This window comes from Mercenaria mercenaria, chromosome 17 (genome assembly GCF_021730395.1).
Source record: "Mercenaria mercenaria strain notata chromosome 17, MADL_Memer_1, whole genome shotgun sequence".
NCBI lineage: Eukaryota > Metazoa > Mollusca > Bivalvia > Venerida > Veneridae > Mercenaria > Mercenaria mercenaria.
In genome coordinates, this window is record NC_069377.1 from 67,207,801 (window position 1) to 67,231,462 (window position 23,662).

At 33.5% G+C, this 23,662-nt stretch overlaps 1 protein-coding gene across 1 annotated transcript in view; it reads right to left on the reverse strand.

The window, feature by feature from the left end:
- LOC123536271 (sulfotransferase 1A1-like) overlaps positions 1-7,219 on the reverse strand; it is a 138,890-nt gene extending 131,671 nt beyond the window's left edge. The window contains exon 1 of the mRNA XM_053528494.1: positions 6,687-7,219. The gene's annotated coding sequence lies outside the window, so the exon portion shown is untranslated. The remainder of the gene's footprint in view (positions 1-6,686) is intronic.
- Positions 7,220-23,662: the final 16,443 nt, after the last annotated feature.

Genomic DNA, 23,662 nt, shown 5'->3' on the forward strand with positions numbered 1-23,662 from the left:
ATAGAATATGCATATTCAATTTGAGATCAACACACTGCACGATTTTTGTTTCAACTGACGTCACACATGCTCATGGCAAATTTCTAGTTCGTGTTGGAGAAAGACTCCAGATCTCCAACGAGCATTATGACAGACAGGAGCTTCTGATTTCAATGTATACATTACGTAACATGCTGTTTATTAGTATTATAGGCTGAACACCACTAAATCCAGCTGTTCTTTATTTCATATAAAATCCACTCACTTCATAACGGTTTTTCGACATTTTCTAGCATATCAGGTTTTCAGAGACTTATATTCCCATAAAGAACTAGATCGCTACTTTAGAAAAACAAAAAGAAAAGGGGGTGTTAACTTTTATATAAGAAAACTACAGTTCGTTAAATACAACCCGCTGAATTTACTACTTTTCGCTTCTTTCAATTTCTCTTTTCGTTACATTAAATTCTTACGCCGCCATTTTTATCTAGCATGCGATAGGAACATGCCGATTTCATTAGAAGGCAAAGTGATACATACTGAAACGCGGTAGGGTAAAAGTAAGCACGTTGCTGCCGAGAAAATGCACTAGGAAAGGAAAAAAGATTAGTACTATTTATATTTGGACTACTTGTGACTAGACCTGCGGAGGCTTACATTCTATTTGGTAGTGATCAGCCTATAACGTTTAAAATGAGCACTATGGCAGGTAGCAGCGAGAAATCTGGATAGAATCGTCGACCTCCCACTAGCAAGATTGATGGCTGTTTTAAACTTATGGGTTTTAACAGTATATCACAAAACCTATGAAATTAACAAACAACATTTTTTTCCAACAACCTATTTGTCCAGTACATTCTTTACTCTTCTGTTCCGTTGAATTGGATACTTACAATATTCTAAAGATCTGTCCCGTTTTGAAAAAAAGAATGACATTTGTAAAGATATTAAAGTAAACAATTGTCTAAAAGTATTTTTAACCTACTTATGTAAAGTTTAAGCACTAATGCATCAAAATGATGGCATGTAACAGCATTTTAAAAATGGTGAGCTTTTAAAGGCGTTGAACTGTCCAGAAGTGTGGGCCCTTCATGCAATTCTACGGTGCCCCTAAAGTGACATGTTACACACATTTTTTCCAATTAGGTAATGTGAGACTTTTTTTTATTTCGTTTAAACGAAATCATTTCGTTTAAACGAAATCATTTCGTTTAAACGAAATAAGTTATTTCGTTTAAACGAAATCATTTCGTTTAAACGAAATAGTTATTTCGTTTAAACGAAATCATTTCGTTTAAACGAAATCATTTCGTTTAAACGAAATAACTTATTTCGTTTAAACGAAATCATTTCGTTTAAACGAAATAATCATTTCGTTTAAACGAAATAAACTATTTCGTTTAAACGAAATAACTTATTTCGTTTAAACGAAATGATTTCGTTTAAACGAAATGATTTCGTTTAAACGAATAAGTTATTTCGTTTAAACGAAATGATTTCGTTTAAACGAAATGATTTCGTTTAAACGAAATAACTTATTTCGTTTAAACGAAATAACTTATTTCGTTTAAACGAAATGATTTCGTTTAAACGAAATAAGTTATTTCGTTTAAACGAAATGATTATTTCGTTTAAACGAAATCATTTCGTTTAAACGAAATGATTTCGTTTAAACGAAATAACTATTTCGTTTAAACGAAATCATTTCGTTTAAACGAAATAAGTTATTTCGTTTAAACGAAATCATTTCGTTTAAACGAAATAAGTTATTTCGTTTAAACGAAATCATTTCGTTTAAACGAAATAAAAAAAGTCTCACATTACCTAATTGGAAAAAAAGTGTGTAACATGTCACTTTAGGGGCACCGTACAATTCAGTCCCTACATATATAAGTAAATTGACAATGCTTTTGTAGAATAATATAAATGTTTTATATGCTGTTTAATTTTCTTGTAAAACAATTCTTTCTTTCTATGATTTGATGATCTTTGAACTTTTTTCTCCGAAACATGGACCTAACTCTTCAGGAAATTCCGCGAATTGAAATTAGGCTTAAAAAATGTTTGTTTCCTTGTTTCCGGTATCCCGACCTACCCTAAATTTTTGGCCCGACCCTAAATGGTTTTTTTCTGCACTTTTTATGCTTTAAACATGGTCAGTGATGTTAGAAATCAACTTTCTGATGCTCTAAAGGCATAGCCCCCTTTTTGTATTCATTTTTTTGACACAAAAATAATTTCCGAAAAGTCTCCCTTAATAAAAGAAAATATTCCGACCTACCTCCCCTAATTTTTTTGAGCATTTTACCGGAAACAAAGAATTTTTTTAGGCCTTAGCTATTCATGTGAAAAAAAACAGCTTGAGAAATGCAAGGACATAACAAGAGCTGTCCGTAAGATAGCCAAGCTCGACTATTCGAAATATTGTCCCAGAAGCAGGAAAATATTACCCAAAAAGATTAAATATCAAAAGAGTTTTAAGTTCTAAAGGGGACATAATTTGACCAAAATGAAGGTCAGAGTTATGGGACTTGCTGCTATCAACTAGTTTTATAACCCCGAAAACACATGTGAAGTTTCAATTCAATATCTGCATTAGTTTTGGAGATAGTAACTTGCACGTAAAACTTTAACCAGATGATTTTCTAAGTCCAAAAGGAGGCATAATTTGCCAAAAATACATGTCAGAGCTATGGGACTTGACCCAGTGAGGTTGGTAATTGATCTAGAAAAAGAAAAAATAAGTTTACAAACCTATATGCCTTTTAGTAATAGCTGTATGTACTTGCACGCAAAACTTTAACCAGGACTTTCTAAGTCCAAAAGGTGGCATAATTTGCCTAAAATACATGTCAGAGTTATGGGACTTGACCCAGTGAAGTAGGTAATTGATCTATAAAAAGAAAAAATAAGTGTCAAATCTATATGCCTTTTAGTAATAGCTGTATGTACTTGCACGCAAAACTTTAAACAGGATTTTCTAAATCCAAAAGGGGGCATAATTTGGCCAAAATGAAGGTCAGAGTTATGGGACTTGCTGCTATCAACTAGTTTTATAACCCCGAAGACACATGTGAAGTTTCAATTCAATATCTGCATTAGTTTTGGAGATAGTAACTTGCATGTAAAACTTTAATCAGAACTTTCTAAGTCCAAAAGGGGGCATAATTTGCTCAAAATACATGTCAGAGTTATGGGACTTGACCCAGTGAGGTTGGTAATTGACCTAGAAAAAGAAAAAATAAGTTTCAAAGCTATATGCCTTTAAATGATAGCTGTATGTACTTGCATGCAAAAACTTAACCAAGGTGTGACGCCGAAGCCAGGGTGAGTAGGATAGCTAGACTATTCTTCGAGTAGTCGAGCTAAAAATTAAACCAGAGCTATCACTAAAGGTGATGAATGTGGCCCCCTCACACACTGACATAGTATATTGCAATTTGATACACACAATATTGCATAATTATGTAGACTGTATGTATATAGACCCTATGTACATGTATATAGTATAGTAACAAACCAAACAAAGTCCCATTACTCTGCGAGAATATACTCAGAGAATACTTTTCTGGAAAAAAACAACCTACAATGCACCTTGCACAAGTAAAGTTGGTACTGTTCACTTGTGTGAAGCTTCATTAAATTGTGTGCAATAATTCGGGAGATTAGGCGCGCAAGAGATTGCATATACATAGAGATAGTACCTAAATATTTAGATTATGAAAAACAATTAGAAAAATAATTAATGGTCACTGATATGTAACATTTAAGTAATAATAATACTTAAGCCTTGATTTGATCATTTTGAAGCATGTTACTTAAGATTTTCTGAAACTTCTTATTTAATTTCCATGAAGCTGCTCATGCAGGTAGTCCTTGATAAATATTAAATTCCAGATGATACCCGGACCATTGCGCCAAGAACTTATCTATCTCAATGCAAAACAGTTGCATTTGTTCTGCAGATAGTAACTTGCATGTAAAACTTTAACCAGGATCTTCTAAGTACAAAATGGAGGTATATTTGGCCCAAAATACATGTTAGAGTTATGGGACTTGATCCAGTCAGTTTGGTAATTGATCTAGAAAAATAAAAAATAAGTTCAAATCTATATGCCTTTAGGTATTAACTGTATGTGCTTGCGCGCAAAACTTTAACCAGTATTTTCTAAGTCCAAAAGGGGGCATAATTTGGCAAAATGCAGGTCAGAGTTATGGGACTTTATTCTTTCAACTAGTTTTATAACCCCGAAGACACATGTGAAATTTCAATTCAATATCTGCATTAGTTTTGAAGATATGAACTTGCATATAAAACTTTAACCATGATTTTCTTAGTCGAAAAGGGGTCATAATTTGTTCAAATTACATGTCAGAGTTATGGAACTTGACCCAGTGAGGTTGGTAATTGACCTAGATAAAGAAACAAGAGCTGTCAGTGGACAGCGCGCTCGACTATTCTCAGTGCTTGATAGTATAATTTAAGCTATGAGTAAAACTATAACATTACAATAAGCATATTCTAGTCGAAAAGGGGCCATAATTCAGTCAAATTGCTTGATAGAGTTGCTCCTTTTTACAGACTGGGGTCATGATGGTAAACAAGTATGCAAAATATCAAAGCAGTATCTCAATGGACTTTGAAAATATTTGGGGTGGTACGCAAACTTTAATATTTATTCTAAGTCGAAAAGGGGCCATAATTCAGTCAAAATGCTTAATAGAGTTGCCTCCTCCTTTTTACAGACTGGGGTCATGATGGTAAACAAGTATGCAAAATATCAAAGCAATATCTCAATAGACTTTGAAAATAGTTGGGGGTGGTACGCAAACTTTAACATATGTGTGACGCTCACGCTCACGCTCACGCACACGCTCACGCTCACGCTAACGCCGACGCCGGGGCGAATAGGATAGTTCCCCTATTCTTCGAGTAGTCGAGCTAAAAATAAGTTTCAAAAATATGCCTTTAAATGATAGCCATATGTACTTGCATGCAAAACTTTAACCAAGGTGTGAAGCCGACGTCGACGTCAGGGTGAGTAGAATAGCTAGACTATTCTTCGAATAGTCGGGCTAAAAACGCCAATGCTTTATTTCGCTAGTGCAATATCAAATATTATGAAATGGATTTATCTCACTCCCGCGACGTTAAACATTTGATGAAACCTGGTATTTAATTTATTTTTACTTACATGCTCTGATCGGCACGCATGGGCATTTCGTCACAAGACCTTTCATCTATCAATCAATGTTTGAAGACGTATACTGGTACTGTCTTTTGTCCGACTACGCTGCAACAACACAAGACAAACAGATTAGTTATCCGTCGTTAGAAATGTATTTTTCGAATTCCGTAACAAAAATTTAATAGTATAGTTGTTTAATGTCAATCTTAAGACAATTTGCACTGCATGAATTTATCGTGTGCAATTTTTCGTTTGTATGTCCGTTTCGCAAAACTAAGACCCATTCTATTGCCGGCTCAGTAGGAGAGTGTAAATTCTACTCCAAGCCCAAAAGTCCAAGATTTGAACTTTGTAAGAAGCTTGATTTGACCGAGGCAATCATCTACGAAAGATTATTTGTTAAAAACTTAGGCATCTGTAACAAAAGTATACCCAGCTCTGATATGAACGTGTCAGAAATCGTGTTTGTATTTATTTTTTCATCGAAGTTTAGTACAAAATGTTTACAGTTAAAAGTTCCAATCAAAGACAATCTTGGACAATATCACAGCTTCAAAAATTTACATTTTGTTGTGTAATGAGTTACAGCATAAACATCGTAAAGAACATTTTTCATATTTTGTATGTTTTAATAGCCAAAGGGTAGTGTGTCATAAAATACGGTTTAAAGCTACATTACCTCCGCAGCTCTTGCACAACTCAGTCAGAACTGGTACGCCTTGCTAGTCCTTTCCTTACCCAATCTGTCTTTACTCGATACTGATTAAAACCGCTGACGCCATCTGAAAGGTTCAAATTAGTCTACATAAATAACTTTTACATGACTTGTTATATAAATCAACGTACCATAGTATACATTTATAGGAATGCCTTGCCAGTCAGTAGTAAAAACTATTGCCCGATGTCCGACAGAAGACATGAGAAATTAGAGTTTTCAAATTTTGACTGTAGCCTTGTTAACCGGTCATATAGCATAAACTATGGACCGATGTATTATAGAGAAAATCGTGTAATCATACATAGATATCGCAATAATTGTTAAATTGCATAACATCAGAAATATCTCAGTATGGAGAGTGCATATCTATGGATCTCATGTTCTCCGTGGTGATTTATTTAAAGATACGTCGTGTCTGAATGAGTGCATATCTATGGATCTCATGTTCTCCGTGGTGATTTATTTAAAGATACGTCGTGTCTGAATGTAGAAATTGGCAGTTACTTGTGCTGGTACAGATTCCAGGGACACTGGTTAGGCTACTTGTACTGAAATACTGTTGAAAACAGCTCCGAGTACATTTTCCCTCAAGGTTTGAAGGTTTAAACATCGTAAAATACATTTTTCATATTTTGTGTGTTTTAATAGCCAAAGAGCACTGGAGTATTGCGCTGGAGTAGCAACACTCGTGTACGAGTTCACTCCATAACGGGAAGAAGAAGAAGAAGAGTAGTGTGTCATAAAATACGGTTTAAAGCTACATTACCTCCGCAGCTCTTGCACAACTCAGTCAGAACTACGAAAGACCCGTGGTGACATTTCAACTTCATTATTTCATGATTTCTGCTTCCTGATTTCACGATTTCCACTTCATGAATTCACGAATTCACGTTTTCTGCTTCCTGATTTCACGATTTCCACTTCATGAATTCACGATTTCACGATTTCCACTTCATGAATTCACGATTTCACGAATTCACGATTTCACGAAAAAACTTCACGATTTCTTGATTTCACGATTTCATGATTTCACGATTTCTTGATTTCACGATTTCCACTTCATGAATTCACGATTTCACGATTTCTGCTTCCTGAATTCACGATTTCCACTTCTTGAATTCACGATTTCACGATTTCCACTTCATGAATTCACGATTTCACGAATTCACGATTTCACGAAAAAAACTTCACGATTTCTTGATTTCACGATTTCCACTTCATGAATTCACGATTTCACGATTTCTGCTTCCTGAATTCATGATTTCCACTTCACGAATTCACAATTTCACGATTTCCACTTCATGAATTCACGATTTCCACTTCACGAATTCACGATTTCACGATTTCCACTTCACGAATTCACGATTTTACAATTTCAACTTCATGAATTCACGATTTCACAATTGTGAAATCGTGAATTCGTGAAGTGGAAATCGTGAAATCGTGAAATCGTGAATTCGTGAAGTGGAAATTGTGAAATCGAGGATTCGTGAAGTGTAAATCGTGAATTCATGAAGTGGAAATCGTGAATTCATGAAGTGGAAATCGTGAATTCAGGAAGCGGAAATTGTGAAATCGTGAATTCATGAAGTGGAAATCGTGAAATCATGAAATCGTGAAATCAAGAAATCGTGAAGTTTTTTCGTGAAATCGTGAATTCGTGAAATCGTGAATTCATGAAGTGGAAATCGTGAAATCAGGAAGCAGAACTCGTGAAATTGAAGTTGAAATGTCACCATGGGTCTTACGCCTTGCTAGTCCTTTCCCTACCCAATCTGTCTTTACTCGATACTGGTTAAAACCACTGACGCCATCTGAAAGGTTCAAATTAGTCTACATAAATAACTTTTACATTACTTGTTATAATATGAAAAGGGCAAAGACTCTGAGCGAGCGTAGCTAAAACGACAAAGAAACTATTCACTGCTTAAAATAATTCGCGAGAACCTATTCACTTGAAAAGAAACAAACATTTAGTGTCATTATACCTGTAACAGCGAATGTCATATGTTGCAAAATTTATGTTAAGCCGGTGTCATGGTGACGAGTATATATAGGAATAAAGTCAATAATTCGGTCGAAAATGTGCTTCCGTGGTGTAGTGGAAAGAAGTCCATAATAAATAGATCCTAATTTTCCCATTTTTTGCGCAAATTCGTGTAGAACGAGTGCTTTAATCACCATTTTTCACTACTAGAATACATTCTGCATGAAATGAGACGGTTTTCATGTGCATACACCCCACATGGCAAGTTTTGCAGATCGAAACTGGAAGTAGGTGTTTATTGCGCGGACGAGAGCAAATATGCGCCATTTTTAGGGTAGCAGACGACAACTGACTGGCATTTCACTAGGAACTACACAACCCCCTTTTTCTTTTCATTTTTTCGTTAATTTGTGATAGAACTTCCATGAAAAATAGGTGTAGGAAAAAGTGATGTTCTCTAAAGATACGTAAAGACGAACTGAAGTTGTCGTTTTTTATATGAAACAAAGAAGGATTTGAATTACTGACCTTTAACCTATAAGAACTGAAATAAGACTTTCTCGAAACACATCGCAATTAGTCTTAATAGTCATAGATCGGTTGTATATGATATAAAAGGGTGTTTCAAATGCAAAATAATAGTGAAATTTGAAAAATTTTGAATTTTGACCATATTTTGAGTAGATGCGCCTATTCAGCAGCGATTTCTGGGATTAAAAAGCCAATATTTTGTCTCCAGAATGTCAGAAAATGCACAAGATACATCCTTCTGGGTCTTATTCATGACGGAATGAATGATATTTCAGAATTCAAGTGAAAAATAATGCAAACGAGTGAAACTTTTACCAAAATATACAATAAAAGGACCATAGGGCCATAATTTAGCCCAGTAAATTGGTAGGGGGTGGCTTCTGTTAAATGTCTATATTTCTCTAAAATCTCGAAATTTCACGATGAAACTTGGCAGTATGTTTGGTATTACATCTTTCTTGAAAATAGAAATGAAAATTGTGTGATATTTGATAAGAAATATTTCTGAAATAAGACTTTCTCGAAACACATCGCAATTAGTCTTAATAGTCATAGATCGGTTGTATATGATATAAAAGGGTGTTTCAAATGCAAAATAATAGTGAAATTTGAAAATTTTTGAATTTTGACCATATTTTGAGTAGATGCGCCTATTCAGCAGCGATTTCTGGGATTAAAAAGCCAATATTTTGTCTCCAGAATGTCAGAAAATGTACAAGATGCATCCTTCTGGGTCTTATTCATGACGGAATGAATGATATTTCAGAATCCAAGTGAAAAATAATGCAAACGAGTGAAACTTTTACCAAAATATACAATAAAAGGACCATAGGGCCATAATTTAGCCCAGTAAATTGGTAGGGGGTGGCTTTTGTTAAATGTCTATATTTCTCTAAAATCTCGAAATTTCACAATGAAACTTGGCAGTATGTTTGGTATTACATCTTTCTTGAAAATAGAAATGAAAATTGTGTGATATTTGATAAGAAACATTTCTTATAGGAATAAGGTCAGTAATTCGGTCGAAAATGTGCTTCCGTGGTGTAGTGGAAAGAAGTCCATAATAAATAGATCCTAATTTTCCCATTTTTTGCGCAAATTCGTGTAGAACGAGTGCTTTAATCACCATTTTTCACTACTAGAATACATTCTGCATGAAATGAGACGGTTTTCATGTTCATACACCCCACATGGCAAGTTTTGCAGATCGAAACCGGAAGTAGGTGTTTATTGCGCGGACGAGAGCAAATATGCGCCATTTTTAGGGTAGCAGACCACAACTGACTGGCATTTCACTAGGAACTATACAACCCCCTATTTTCTTTTCATTTTTTCGTTAATTTGTGATAGAACTTCCATGAAAAATAGGTGTAGGAAAAAGTGATGTTCTCTAAAGATACGTAAAGACGACCTGAAGTTGTCGTTTTTTATATGAAACAAAGAAGGATTTGAATTACTGACCTTTAACCTATATGCATGCAAAAAAGAATTTTAGGCGTTTGAATTCTCTTCAGAATTTTCAAATTTTAAAACAGTCTAGTAAAGCGTATAAAAGAGAAATAAATAAAAAAAATTCGTATGTATAATAAGTCTGTTAACAGCAAGCTAAAAAATCTGCGTCACTCGGATCCTAAGGCTTGAAAATTTAGACATTCTCTTGCTAAACTAAGGTCTTCTTCTCACAATCTTGAAATAGAGAGAGGCAGATATCACAATACCCCGAAAGAACACAGAATTTGTAAATTATGTAACTCTGGTATAGAGAACGAGTACCACTTTATTTTAGTGTGTCAAAAGCTGCAATATATTAGAGAAAAGTATATAGATCTACCTAAGAAATATCTTGAAATTGCAAATGTGCATAAGTTTAATAAGTTAATGTGCTGCAACTCTGAAAATGTGGTAACAAATTTAGCTATGTATGCATATTATGCTTTTCAAGAACGCAAGGTAATTTTGGAGACTCAGCAGAATGTTTGAGTTATATTTTTATATAGATAAGCTTTGAACAAATACAAAAGGCTCAATTTAAATTTGATATGTATGTATATGTTTATTATCATAGGTACCAGCCTATGTGTTTATTGTGAAATTGTAAATTAATCTCGTTATGGGCCGGTGACCATTAGCAAATGTATTCATGTTAAAAATGTTATAAACATTCAACGCCCAATAGCAATTTGATAAATATTTTCAATAAATGCAGTCTTTTTCTCACTTTTAATTCGTATGATATATTTAGAAAAAAATATCTCTATGCGTAATATATGCGAATCGCGTATAACAGAACCAGAAAGACGGCAATTGTTTTACAGAAATATCATTGAGATTCTCTACTTACCGGTCTCCTAGAAAATCCCCTCATATTTCATTAAAAATTGTATGAATACAATGGCAATATAATACCTTCTCTCAGAATTGACCTAACTCAAATACTTGCCTTTTGTAGTGACGTCGAAGAAATTCGATATTATTTGTGTTATTTTTATTGGTGAAAAGGGAAAAGATTTTAATCTTTCCTGTCATCTATTTCTGTATCAAATGTAAACACATTTACAAAACTAAAAGTTGAGCCGATACTTTTTACAATTAACTCTGATTGTACCTAAAGTACACATTACTTAAACCCATTCCATAGCTTTTATTATGGTCTTATAAATTTTTTAATGCTTTTAGAACGATAATTAGACTTTAACAAATCATTGTTTAAACAATATTGGATATACATCGAGGGGTAGACGCGAAAAAGTGTTAAGTTAATAAACATAAAGAAGCACTTAGACTTCGCATTGACCCCTCGATACAATTATCATTGTCGCATTGACCCCTCGATACAATTATCATTGTCGCCGTTTATTTGAATCATGTTGCTATTTTCATGAATATGACTTTGATTTCATCATATGATATGGTAATAAAATATCTTATTCTTACCACTTACAGCTGCAACAGCAAAACAGTATACTTTCACTACAAAGATATAATACAATTGAAAATGGAAGAACAACTTCAAACTGGTTTTTAATTTATTTACAAGAAGTTTCGGCTTTCAATGCCTTCATCAGGGGTATAATGTTTACAATGAATAACGTTGATGACGTCATGTAGAACACGACGTCATAACAACGACGTCAAAACGTATGCAACAGCATGGCGTTATTTAACATTCAAAAACATTATACACATAATACAGAAATGCACAATGTAAAGGATCAATGAAGATACATTATTTCCAGAGAAAAATGCAGATAGCAAATAGGATATTAAAAGTCTGGAAAAAACTTGAACATTTATTATGCTTATTACTGTATTTTATATATCAAAAGTATAGAATTGACTGATTATACAGAGAAAAATGTAAAAAATGTAAAGCATAAAGATTAAAAATCTTAATTTAATTATTAGTACAAATATTTCGAGTTCATTCCATTCGGATAAAGTGTGTCTAACTCATACATCCAGTAAGTCTCCCTCAGTAGACGTTTCCAGTCAGCATTTATGTGTTCTATGGGCATGAATGAAAAGTCATCAATTGTGTGAAGGTTGGAATTAAAATGTTCAGAAACGTTAGTTAAAGATTCGGGATAATGGTTTATATCAAAACGATGACTATTCATGCGTTTAGAGCACATCTGTTGGTCTGTCCAACATATTGAAAATTACACCTTTTACATGTAATAAGATAAATTACATTTTTGGAACTACATGAAAGACTCTTTCTAATTCTGTAGTTTTTCAAAGTTGCAGAAGATATAAAAATTGTAGATTCATTTATAGTTGAACAATGTGAGCAGCGAGCTCTATTACATTTAGAAATTTGACCATACATACTTGGTCTTGTAAAAGAAGAATGAACCAGAATATCATTTAAACTAGTAGGTCTCTTGTAAGCAACAATAGGCCTGAATTTAGAAAGGTACTGAACACTCTGCCTATTAGAAAGCTGTAATAAATTCCAGTACTTATTCAAAACCTCTCCAATGTTAGGTAGAGATGGATTGTATGTACATACAAAAGGAATTATGTTATTAGAAGTGTCATCTGTTTTACTACTAATTAGTGCATCATCCATAGACATTGACTTTATTTTATCGAAACACTTAGCAATTATTGACATAGGATAATTTCTTTTGATAAAAAAGTTTTTAATTTCTCTAGTTCCTGTACAAAAGAATTATCATCTGAGGTAAGACGTCTGTAACGCTTTGCCTGATTTAGAGGGATACTCCTTTTACAAGACATAGGATGAAAGAAAAATACAAAGAAAAATACAAGTGAAAACTGTAGTTTTATTGGCGTCTAGTTAGTATGAGGAGACAAGGGTCGTGACACGGCTTTTATCTCAGGTTTGTGTAACACGTTTTACTGGAACTTGATTTAGTGTGTTTTTAGACATGATGTTGCTTGCTTCAATCAAAGGTTACAATTACAAGCATTTGCAAAGAAATCTCACGTAAAAAAATAAACTATTTCATTGTTAACACCTATAGAAGCGACAACACATCAGCATGGTTATGTTACAAAATACTTATGATACGAAAGCTGCAGTTTTCGTGGCGTTGAGTAAATACGCATTTGATTGATTGATATGGAACGCCATGACTGTCGTCTGATATTAATTTAGCGCTTTATGCTGTTTTTACATCAATATATGAAGTGCCCCTACTTGTATGTGCAGTGGTTATGTATGTATATGATGTGCTTAACACTTATATGCGGTGCTTCCATCTGTATTTGCGGTGATTTTAACTGTGTATATTGTTGTTTCAACTGTGTATGCGGTGCTTTTTATAGTACATGCGGTCCTCCCATCTGTATTAGTGGTCTTTTTTTACATTATATGCAGTTCTTTCTATAGTATATGTGGTACATTCAATTGTATATCCGGTGCTTTCAACTGTATATACGATACGTTTAACTGTATGTGCTGTACCTTTATATTTATACCAGGTGCTTTAAACTTTATATGCGATGCAAATAACATTATGTGCAAACTACATTATGAGATCGGAATATTTATACGAAAGTTAACGAATATTTCCGAAAACATCCGACTAAGGTCATTTTCGCGTAAATAAGCCATACCTTTTTGTAAAGGTAAAAGGTAAAGGTAAGCTTTATTTAACGTCGCATATAATCCAACATATAACACGAGCTCCAAAGCTCTTGTGCGGCAAACTAGGTATCCAGTAACAGATACTTATCTGTGCTTATTTTACCTCCTGGTTCTACCCTTTCAATACTCTTTATATCTAATTTAAATTTATTTTATATCCATACTTTTTTGTTTTATATCTAATTTTAATTTATTTTATATCACTATACAGATACGATTAGTAGACACTCATAAAACAAAAATAAATGATTTACGTCCAGGGAATATAACATATTCCTTTTGGAATTACCTCCCTTGATACGTAAAATTTACTTATTTTTAGAGTAAAGAAATAACTTATTTACTTAAGTTCCATGTCAAATACAGTCCCGTATCAAACACGGGGCATTTACTGTGTGTTATACGGGACGGAGATTGTGCTAGTGAAATGTTTCTGCATGCATATATTGTCAATGTTCCAACTTTCAATTTAACAGTGTGAAACTTCGCTGAGAATTGAAGAGAGCACGAAGCAGACTGAAACGTACAAAACCGGTGACAGAACATATAATTTCAATATGCCTGATCATAACATAGATGGTGTTGCTGTTAGAGTACATGAAAGAGAACAGTAGATACTGGTGACAGATCAAGGTAACTGAGTGGATCTACGAATTGCAGACAGAGACACCAAATGGACTAAACACGAAAATCCAACTTGGGGTTCTTTGGAGAGAATATCAATAAACTCAATCAATTTAAGGCTTATTAAGTAACATTAACTTTTCTGGAGGAAAATAACGTTTTGTATTAGTTTTGTCTGTATTGTCAGTCCACACCTTTAATGTGTTTATTTGAAATGTATTTCTTTTCTATACCATGTCCTTTATTCTGCCTTTAACGTACATTTATTAGATTCCAATATATTTTGGTTTTAATTTCACAAATTCCAATGTTAATATAAAAACTTAGTTTACTTCCCGTTATACGTAAATTTTGCTTATTTTTTACAGCATTTATTTTGTTTGATCAAATGCTATTCTTTTACGACTTTAACTTTGTTTCTTAGTAATTACCAGATAGTTGAATGCAAAAGTTTGTGGATATGTTTGTTTGCTATCGTCTATTGTTTGTAATATATTTTTGATATATATACCTACATTAGCCTACGTAAGAGTAAACGTAAATATATGTACACCGTATTCCGTGAACAATATGGACTTGTTTTGATATGCTTCTGTATTTAAAATGTATTTAATCTACTCCCAATGATTACTTTTCATACATACTATGTACTTTCATATTAACTGGATAGATACAGACATTCTCTATGGCATAATCATGTGTTTCGATTTTTAGCGCGACTTGTCAGTGACGTTTAACAACGTTACGTCAATTTCGGGTTTGTTTAAGAAATAATATATCTCACTAGTGATTTGTCGCTGAATAAATCGTTGTTTGGAGTTCAGATGCGAAGGAATTGCGCCCTTGTGATATAATAATACGCATCCGAACGACAAACAATGATTTATTCAAGAGCAAATCACTAAATGAGATATATTATTTCGATTCTAACACGTACCCTAGGACTTTTAAGTACATCCTTAACGACGTTCATTAAATATTTGCCCGTTTTCAATCGGTTTCTTTTCCAGTTGACGTCATTTTCGCGGAAAATATTAATGCGCGTCAGCTTGATTTGTTTATTACATTTTTGGAGAAATTCTTTTTGTATTTTTCCTGTCTTTCGTTACAGAACGATAATTTAGACATCAATTAATTATTTAGTAATGGATATGTAATAAAAAGGTTATCAACCTTGTCTGTGGATATATGCACTCGTTCTCTCGCGGATAATATTGTGCTCCTAAAGTCGCGCAATATTACCCCTGCAGAACTCGTGCATATATCCACATACAAAGTTAATAACCTATAAAAAATATACCGCACAATCAGATGAAAATATTGCATATACACCTGAAGGACCGCATATAAAGAAAAATAACCGCACATACTGATGTAAGCATGCAATATACAGTGATAAGCACATCATGTACATGTATAAGCACTGCAGATACAAGTAGAAGCACTTCAAATACAGATGTATGCACATCATAAAATGCTAAATCAACATCATAAGAAAACTATGGCTTTCCATAGATTGAGCTTCTAGATATTTTGTTGTAATGTTGCCGTTCTTTTTAACAAGCTTTCAAAATGAGTTATACATGCGCCTACGCTTTATGATATGCTTAAATATAAAGCGGAATTGAATATCTGAAATAACAGTTGAAAACAAACGGATGCAATTAAAAAGCTTTCCAGCAAATTACGTTGTATAAGAAATTAACATCATATAATTTCGATTTAAACGGAAAAAAATAATACTAAAAATAAAAACAAAATAAAATAAATATATAAAGTACATCTTTTAGATGGAACTATATTTCTACTGCTGAGTTGTCTCGATGCTGTATGACATCTGTTTATAACCAAATATGATTACTACAACACCTTGTGCTAGGACATACTATAAGTGTCAAATATTAAAGGGCTTGCATTTTGGCTATGTGTCGAGACCCTATAATGGATTACAAACTGTGTTTATAAGGCTTTTTTCTTCAAATATTATCGTTCACTTACTGTTCACGTCATCGATTATGGCAATAAAACACATAATCTATATAAAATCATTTATAAATCCGTGAATCTAATCGCTGAAGAAGAACCCGTAGCAATAATCAATGCGACCGGTGACTCGTTTGTTTTTAGTTTTTATTTCAACCTTGAATTATTAAGACGAAGGTTAAACTGAAAAAAAAATCCTTTGTTGACAGCGACTGAAAAAAGTGCAAATCATATCTATCAAAACAACGTAAAATGTAACAGAATGATACAGCGACCTTAACTTAGTAATGTACCTACTAGGTAATTGTTGTTCATCAGAAGTATCTTGAAAAGAAAAAAGAAAAAAACTTGCTAGTTTAGATAGCTGTGGGAGTGTCTATAAAATTCATATTCATATTTTTGTGTTGTGTACTGTACTTACATGATCAAATCTGACATGAAATTTAAGATTATATGTAAACCCAAATTAAAAATAACCGGCGATACAATTAATTGATTCAACAGTAAATGGATGGATCCGGAAACTATGACCTGATATAGAATATGTTGAAGTTTGTTTGTCGGGTCATATAGCTGATTCCATTGAGAATATGTCCGGTACAATGGTGCCGCCATGAGAATGCAAATGAAATGACCAGGGGCAGTATCATAAAGCATCTTTGTTATTCATAAAACAACTTAATAAGTAATTCTTGGCTTTTATCGTGGACGAAAACATTAAAAAAAAACAACATTAATTTCAGACAGATACAACATACCCAATTATGTTTCAAGTGCTTTTATCTGAAAAACAACACTTTAATCGTACTCACGTCGCCATTTTGTTTTCTGACTTAAGTCATTTCTTACGTATCTTAAGTTTAAACTGTTTTATGAATAGGACTCAAGTTTTTTACTTAGACTTAAGCTGATATCACCACAAGCTTAAGTAAAATCTTCAACTTAAGTCAAAACTTATACTCAAGATGCTTTATGAATACGGCCCCTGATATAGAATTTTCATTATCAACCTATTGATCTGTTTTCCCTAAAACAAATTTTATGTTAGTATGCCTTATCTCATTTTGGACCTCAACTTTGGGCTGATATTAACTTAGCAATGAAACGAATTTTGTGTATTAAAAAAGCACCCTCTGTCGGAAAAAAGGTTTTGAAAATAAGAGAAAGAAGAACTTACGTTGCACGAAAGAATCTAGGCCCGCTCTATGACTTCTGACCATCTGGCTAGAGCCACTAGAGAAGGCCACTACAAATCGGCGTGATCATGTTTCATCAGTTTATTAGACACGACTGGGAACACAATAATGATGATTAAATGGAGCAAAGACTTTTTTTTCGAATTGCCGATAATTATTGTCTCTTGTGCATAGTTTTGTGCAATACATGATATCTCACGATACGGGCATTTTGCAGAACTCGACGAAAGTCACCCACTGATCTATATTATTGATTCGTTTTACGACACTGATGACGTATTAGATCACTAATAGAGAACCTCCTTTTTGAAGAGTATTTAATTCCTACCATAAACCTACTTTTACTGCAATTCTTAGGAGGCGTAGGTTCAAGCCCTACTGGGACCAAATTATTTTTTTCTTTATTTTACTTTTTTACTAGTAAGTTTTTACTTCTTTCAAGACATATTATTTATGTTTTGTACAAAAATGGAAAAAGATGAATCTTATAAGCGATTTTTTGGTGTTCAAAGAGAAATTACTACTTAAACAGAAGGGGTAGAGTTACACATCTTTAAAAATATTGAGTTACGCACGGTGAAAGTTCTCTATTTTGCTTTCACTCTTAGATTATATATTGTGGAAGAAATTTAGGTAGGTTTTACGTCTTCCCTAACGTTATTTTTAAATGGAGTAAGCAAAATTCAAAACAGAAACTCATCATTCGACCTTATATTTTCAATGTTGAAGTATGAATTCTGTCTCGTTAAATCCGTTTACTGGAGGCACCATAGACAAAATGATATTAACATTTTTATTTTGTGTTTTATAATTGGTTACCAATAGTTTGATGTTTCTTCGATTGAAATTAATGGTCAAATGAGTTCTCTGCAAACGTTTTTGATAGTGGCTATCACTTTGAAATTTGTCCCTACTTGAGCTTGAGGAGATACCATAAGTTATTCAAAGTTTATAAAAAACGGCACGGTAAAAATTGTTTAAAATTTGCAAAATAGTGTAAAACACGATTACCTTTCAGAATAAAAAGAGGATAATTGTTGGTTTCGGTGTAATATCACGTTATAATTTCACCGAGTGGGCACCAAAAGTGATATTTTCACGAGTGGCACAGCCACGAGTGAAAATAACAACTTTTGGTGTTCACGAGTGAAATTACCGTGATATTACATCGATACCAACAATTTTTCTGTTTATTTTATGTCTAAAACTCTACTTTTGTTGTGTTTATTTCAATAAAATGTCGAAATTTGCGGGAAATTTTATCAGGAAGCATCGCAAAGATGACGTCATTTTATCGACGTCATCGTCATATTGTTTCCGGCTTTCAGTACGCTCGGTAAACTTTTTGACGTTAATCCGGGTATCAGATTTGATAATTTTCACTGAGTGGCCAGTGAGTTTATCAGGATATAATTCACCGTTATATTTCGATAAACCACCGAAAAACATAAAATAAACCAAGCAAAGGTCATTTTGTAAACATTACTATTAGTGACCTAATACCTTAATACATCGCTGTAGGCTCATTTCATTCAGCATCATGTACCTGCCGGAAAGCACAACGTCTCAGACAAACTCTTTGTGAATTGGCGCACTTGGATTTGTAATTTTATAAGAACATTATATTAACAAATATTTTCACCATTTTTTCGGAAAAATCTAGCCCTGTATATTTTAATTTTCATTTGCGTGTCACATGTTTAAAGTGTGTCGAGGCCGAATTCTTACATGTGTACTTTGAAACAATGTGTAAACCATCTCCGTTTAATAAATAACACTTACAATATGGACATGTTTAAAGTGTATGGATCCCGAATGCTACCCTTGCTCCCTTGCCACATGGTTATTGTTATATAAATACCGGAAACATTTTATAACAAAGTTCCAAGCCTCTAAAATATAGCACATTTCATATGATGGCTGAAATTTTGACAATAAAAATATTAATATAAAGACAACCTGCTGGAGTTACTTCCATTATTAATTAAGAAAACTTATATTAAAGATATGACACAATGTTATCGTTTTGTCTTCTCCTTCTTTCGAAGGTTAAATTGAAGGTACTTACTGTTGCATACTTTTGAAATTATAAATCTCTGAAAAAAGCAAAGCTGTCGATTGACGGTGGTTGCTAGAATTGGAAACCTTCTAACATCGGATCAAAGTGCACGCTAAACATGCGTAACGTTTGGTAAAGAACACGTAACTCGTATGACAACGTACGTGACGTATGAAAACAAATGTAGCAAATTTGGCGTTGTAAGCTGTGAAATACTTTGCCTTTACGTAACATTATATCAAGGTGTGCAAATGTACAGTAATTAAGGCTTATCTTTATACATGGAGAAGCAATGCAAATATTTATACTAAAAGTACGTTTACTTAAACGAACTTTGTTTGTTCTGTCAGATTATTGGTGTCATTTTACTAATTTATTTGTAAAAGCTTTTAACCCCTTTCAAATATCCATTTAGTTGTAATTCATAGTACGCATTTATGACAATGGTTATGAAAAACATAATGAATAAAAACAAAATTATTTTCACGGTTGCGTTTGTCAATAACGCACATTTATACAAAGCGTTATGTTCAATCGATACCGTGATTCTTTGCCGATTCCATTAAAAAAAAAAACACACAAAAACTAACGATGACAGATTTGATTGATACTGAACAAAATATCAGCCAGTTATTACAATAGAGAACATAACGCTCAATGAAGCGATCCAGTTTGCATTTTTAACATTTTTTTGAATCTCATTTTGTCTCAGTTATTGATGTATGGAACAAGTTGTAACTGCCAACCTCTTTTGCTGATTAAAATTGGAAACTTCACAAATTCAGAAGTCACGTGCCAATGCATGATATCCGTATCTCTCTAGGCGAATTGACGCGTGGAATTAAGCAAATTCTAATATGACTAACAATACTTTAATCATCACAACGATATTATGTTGACATCACGTCGGCGTGGTACTTAGCACCATGTTAGCATCGAGAAATAGGGGGCCTCCGTGGCTGAGTGGTTAAGGTCGCTGACTGCAAATCACTTGCCCCTCATCGATGTGGGTTCGAGCCTCAATCGGGGCGTTGAATTCTTCATGTGAGGAAGCCAGCCAGCTGGCTTACGGAAGGTCGGTGGTTCTACCCAGGTGCCCGCTCGTGATGAAATAATGCACGGAGGGGCACCTGGGGTCTTCCTCCACCATTAAAGCTGGAAAGTCGCCATATGACCTATCATGTGTCGGTGCGACGTTAAATAAAAAAAAAAGGTTGTTCCTTGTGTGGTACTCTCTTTCCAGAACTCCTGTTATCATTAAAACGGAAAGAAAAGGTTGTAATAGTTCTTTTTTTTTGTCTGGAAGCATATACGAATTTCGAAATAGTGTCACACAGATTTTCTTATGTGACTCTATACCAACTTCGTGCAGGATATTATGATGTGTACAAGTTAAGGCAAAACTTGATATTCTTCATCGCTAGAACAGAAGGAACTTTTTACTTTCGCACTAGTGTTTCTTTCCGACTCACAGAGAATGTTTTATAAAACAGTTCGTTAAAAGTGCCACAACAATTCGCATCTTCTTCATACATTGAAGTCTAAAATTTATAATTCTTCTTATGAGAAACATCTGGTCTGACTTCGTAAAATCATACATATGCTTCAGCGTGACCCTCTATCCTAATGTTTCTAAATTATTTAGATTCATGATGAACAGGCAACCAAAGCTATGGATAGAAATATCATCAAGCCACAAAGCGATGATTTCACAATATGATAAATGTTTCTTGAGTTTTCATTAACCAGTATTTCCAAACTAATATGATATAGTTGAAAAATCTAAAAATGCTCATGAAATCAGCTTTTTATACATTTTACTTGCTTTCATCTCTGTACATTGTTTAGGTTATATTCTAAATTATTCCGATTCGTAATGAAATAGAGGCAACAAAAACTATGGATAGAAATATCTTCGAAACATCAAATTATGGTTAAGCACTGTTTTTCAGTGACCATTTACCATTCATTGCTACCTATTTAGTTTCGAATGAAAATGTAGTCACGTTTTACCAATAAGATTAAGTTATAGCGGTTTTTTTTTTGGGAGGGGGGGGGGGGGGGGGGAGGTTAACGCCGTTTTTAGGTTGAAACAACGAAGACCTATAATTACCATATTCCAGAGCTTGCAAAAATATCAGACTAACCATTTTCACTGAATGACAGATTAATCCGCTGTAAGGTTTTTGCCCGTTTTTTTCGGGCTAACGACAGATATTCTTATTGATATAAACTGTTTTCTGAACATTGTTCTACAGTCGGTTGATATTTTCATACATATGTAAATACAATAAGGTTAAAGAATGCGTCATTTCGTATTAAAATTATGTTTTTAAGTCTGTTGATCCATCGAACATATCTAAGTTGAAAAGCAAAGGTGTATTCCTTTAAAACACTTCAGGAAAAACCCAGACGTGACCGAAGCGCACGAAAATATGCCGTGAAAAAATAGTTTAAAACGTATAATAAAGATTTCTCTAGTTTAGCCTTAAAACATAATGCACTCGTCAGTAATAAAACAGCATATGATCTAAATCATTTTTTTTTTTTTTTTGGTTGTATAGGATATAGGTCTGCACGCGATTCGTTCTACCTGTCCTGATTCGAATGACAAGGGAGATCACTGTGTAGGAGTAAGCTAAATGATAAACTGCTTTATTTCATTAAAAAATAGATTTACTTTCTGAATTACTTCCCTTTATTCTTATTTTACCCTTGTTTTTGTACAGCTTTTACAATGACCGATTCATATTATTTAACATTTTATTTTATCGTTTTAATATCTTTGTGAGATTTATGAAAAAATTTATTTATAAAAGTTAAGCAAATGATCGTGCTGCATGTGCACGTCTGGTTAACTTACATATTTGTCTCGATATTTAATGTAACAACCTATTTTAGTATTTACAAGATAAATAATTGACATTCCTTGCAAATCCTGAATATATTTAGATATTAGCGATACTTTACTATTGGCCAGTTTTTCAACTCTAGCACTAAGAAAGGCTCAAACCAGTATTAGTTAAGCCATCGCTCAACCTTGTTTTCTAACGGATTTTTACTAATACCCGGCGGGTATATTTGCGATGTATTAGCTAAGCCTTGGTCACACACTATGAACATGTAGATACAGTCATCGTACCGTTTCGCTGTATTTTTACATATATAAAACGTGTTACTTTGGTGATTTACTACTTTCGAAAAAGAAATTCTCATAGAAATCATAGAAAAATACAAAGACACATTAAAACACAAAAGCACTAGCGCCCGTCTAATAAGTGAAATAAAAAGTCTGCTGGGAAAAGGTGACAAATGAATTTAATTCAAGGCAAGACTACATGCATTCCTATGTTTGCTCATTATAGTCCTAAATGTTCCATCTTTCTTGTACAAAACACGTGCAATATGCACTTGTAATTAGGAATGCATTTGTATAATATAAACTAAAACAATAGACATTCATATGTGACGTCGGTGAGCTCAACAAAGCAATTTCAAGCACAAATATTAATGTGGAATGTAAAGTAAGTTACACACTACAATATCCGTCCAAGATACTTTCAAAAACAATGCAATTGCAGAATAGAGAGATAAAAATAATTTTGACAGTTCGTGAAAACTAATGACAAATTTTGACAGGTATATGATGACTCATGACCTAATTATTTTTTTCTGTTATTTCTAACTTCCAGTTTGATTTTCATAAAATGGGTATTCTTTATTGTAGCTTACAACTCATACATTAAAACAATAAAAGAATATATTGTTACCTCACTGTCGTTTTGTTTATCCATCTCTCGTACGAATTCCTATTGTTTCAGTCATTTGTCAGTAATTAGAGCAACTCACAGTGTTGCAATCATACAAAACACATCCCTTATTTTCACATAGATATTGAGGATTTATCTAATGAGCACATGTATTGGAAACACAATTTCAATGCCGACTGTGTATTGTAATAATGCTAAACTATCTCAGCCGTGACGTGTCCTTAACTGCATCGCCACATCAGAGCGCAAAAGCTATTTTGTCATTCACTCGTGTTTGTGCGTTTGAAATGCTGTGTGGATGATAATAAGCGCGCCAATACGAAAAATATAAAGTTTATGTCATACTGACGGGTTATTTGTCTTTCTGTCATGTTAGCGTGATTGCGTGTCTTTAGTAAATGACGAGAATTTAGAGAGAAGTAAGCTGCACCACTAACAAGTCAAAACTCCAAACGGATTTTTGTCACTTACCGGTTATAGGTGAAGAAGCGGTATCTCACTGAGTTTATA